This window comes from Mustela erminea, unplaced genomic scaffold (genome assembly GCF_009829155.1).
Source record: "Mustela erminea isolate mMusErm1 unplaced genomic scaffold, mMusErm1.Pri scaffold_45_arrow_ctg1, whole genome shotgun sequence".
In the NCBI taxonomy this organism is placed as follows: domain Eukaryota; kingdom Metazoa; phylum Chordata; class Mammalia; order Carnivora; family Mustelidae; genus Mustela; species Mustela erminea.
In genome coordinates, this window is record NW_022476405.1 from 64,788 (window position 1) to 67,827 (window position 3,040).

Sequence of the window (3,040 nt, forward strand, 5' to 3'; positions counted from 1 at the left end):
CTGCTCTACGGAAAGCAAGGCTAGTAATGAAAGGTCTGAGAGGGAGACTATGAGTAGCATGAACATTAAAACCCAACCAGATTCAAAGTTACAGCTGTCTACTCTCAACCTATTAGGCCTGTGGGCCTAGAGCTCCCACATAGGGATCTCCTATCAGAAAGCTGGGAGGAATTTCAGCCATAACATTAAAATTCCTAGGATTTGAGGAGTTTTATAATCTTGGGTAATATTTCCATTGAAAAAATCTGGTAGGGAGGCTCCACAAGGCCTCCTGCATAGGAGGCGGGCTTGGGGCCACAGCCTATAATTTGGACTTATCAATAAACTGCCGGAACTTTCCTCATAGGAGCACAATTAAGCATCTTTTAAAAACCAGAAAAATATTTGCATCCATAGAACTAAACTAAATTTTTCTTCCAATTTTTAACGAAAAAGCTCCTGGGATGATGATTTCATAATCCAGAGCAATGTTTTAGAGCAGAATTATAAGCCCCTGAAAAATAGGAGTTTATAATGAAAACATAAAGCCACACCAATCATCATAACAAAGACTGTATAGTACATGTGTAACATTTCTTTTGATGATAATGTATGTTTCTAGTAGATGTACCATAACATACAATTTGTGTTAGACTTTTAAAATTCCTTTTACACACTGTAATTTTGAATTCACTCATTTTCAATACTTAAACCATTTTTAAAACATAATAGCCATTCTGGCATTGAAAACCTTCATTCCATTATAGAAAGGACAGTAAGAAGTGAAGGTCAATCTTCAAATCTTGATTCTTTTCAAAGTTGCTGGCAGATACGAGCTAGTGAACAACGGTAGTGGTTCTCCACAAAGATCCCAGCCAGGTCTCAAAAAGACAGGCGAAGGCTGACATCACTGGCCATCAAGATCAGTGGCAAAGAAACAGTCCTGCCAGCAAGATCAGCACACATGGCAGGGGAGAATTTGGGAAGATGAAAGGAAAGGCCAGAGTTGACACCTAGGCGAGTCAGTCTGTATACTCAGCCACTACTGAAAGAAGGATGGTGATGTCATCAGGCTTTCCACCTCTCACATTCAATCCGTTGTCACATGCAAACTGTGCAAAAGGTGACATATAATTTGGGTCATAGGCCAGCTCATGGGCTTGCTCAGCAATGCTTCTTTTTTTTTTTTTTTAAAGATTTTATTTATTTATTTGACAGAGAGAAATCACAAGTAGATGGAGAGGCGGGCAGAGAGAGAGAGAGGGAAGCAGGCTCTCCGCTGAGCAGAGAGCCCGATGCGGGACTCGATCCCAGGACTCTGAGATCATGACCTGAGCCGAAGGCAGCGGCTTAACCCACTGAGCCACCCAGGCGCCCCTCAGCAATGCTTCTTGCCGTCTACTGTATACTTTCATAATTTGAATTCTTTAATTTTTTTTTAGCTCCTCAAGAATCATATAATCAGGTATGTTGTCAAAAAGTCCATCTGTTGCCATCAGAATAATGTCTCCTAACTGGACATCAAAAGATGTGCTATCAGCAGCATCCTGGCTGTCACTCAGGACGACTCCTTCGGCTTCAGGTGGTGCAACTGAGAGCTGGAATGGAGTGTTGAAGTAATGCTGCTGCTCATCTGATCGGTGCACAACCTCACCACCCCTGACAACCAGAAAGCCTGAATCACCCAGGTTTGCTGTGTGTAAGCAGTGACTAGTTCTGTCCAGCACCACGATGCAGGCAGTACTGCTACCAAGCAAAGGTACTTTATTTTGCAGCAACTCACAGTAGCTTGTGGTGAGGATTCCAATGGGATTACTTGGGACGAACCGTCCGTATTAAAGCCCCTGAGAACTGGGATGGATCAACTCCATAGTGTCTCCACCCTCCTACACCATCTGCAACCCCGAGCACTTCTGCCGAGCGGTGCCGGGCCACGAAGCACGCGTCGTCCCCATAGCACGCGCCCTCCCCGTAGCACGCGCCCTTCTTGAGAAGGCCCTTGCGGAAGTCTTTGCCGAAGCCACAGCCGGCCGTCACCAGCCCGTAGTCACAGCCACCGCCGCCACCGGCCCTGGGGTCGGTCTGCGAGAGGCCGCCGAGCACGGCGCGGGCCACCAGCCGCCTGTACGAGAGGACCTAGAACATCGCCGCCGCTGCCCTCCCCCCCTCGAGGAGGCGGGGGGCCCAGGGAGCAGGAGGACGCAGAGGCCGGGAGCCGGCTCACTCCTCAGCCGCAGCAGCGCCGCCGCCGGGGCGCTCCTCCTGGCGGCGCAGAGTCGCCGCTGCCGCCCTTGCCTGACGCGCGGGGCCTCGCACACGCTCCACCGCGCGCACCGGAGCCAGAGCGAGGTCAGAGCCGGCGGCTCCTCCACCTCAGCCCAGGTGGGGTCCCGGCTGCAGCCACCGCTGCCGCCTCCATCTTCGGCTCCACTAGCGTGTTCCGGGACTTCCTTTCTTTTTTTTAATTCAAATGATATTTATACAAATATTCTCCCATGGAAGGTGATTATTTCTGCCCATAATCTGGATCATTTACACATTTCAAAACAAATAAATGGAATCTTAGCTTTAAGAAAAGTCTTGGGTTTAAATCCAAACACTGATGACCACCTAATGGTAGCGACATAAGCCACAGAAACTCTCTGAGTTGTGTTTATTCTTCCACAGAATAATATGATACTGCCTATTATAAAGCTCTGTGAGGGCAGGTAACTTGGGCCATTTTGTTCACTACCATATGACTGGTGTCAAGCATTGTGCCTGATGTATGGTAGGCACTAAATCAATAATAGTTGAATGTATAGAACAAACAGCAACCATAATAATATGACCACCTTTGTATGATTTATTATACTAGGCTAGTTGATCAGCAATAGTATTTAACTCCCCATTATTCAGAAAAATTTTTACCTGGAAGAGAGTGAAGTAAATTGTGCTTCCGCCACTGGAGAATTTGGAGGGAATGACTTCCAGGGAACCAAGACCCTGGGATCACATAGCCCACATGAAAATCTATCCCGAGGAAGTAAGTACTGTTCACATCATCTTTTCCAGTTGTCAA

General features: G+C 47.1%; 1 pseudogene; it reads right to left on the reverse strand.

Moving 5' to 3' along the window:
* Positions 1-883: 883 nt before the first annotated feature.
* On the reverse strand, positions 884-2,124 carry LOC116584010 (annotated as a pseudogene).
* Positions 2,125-3,040: the final 916 nt, after the last annotated feature.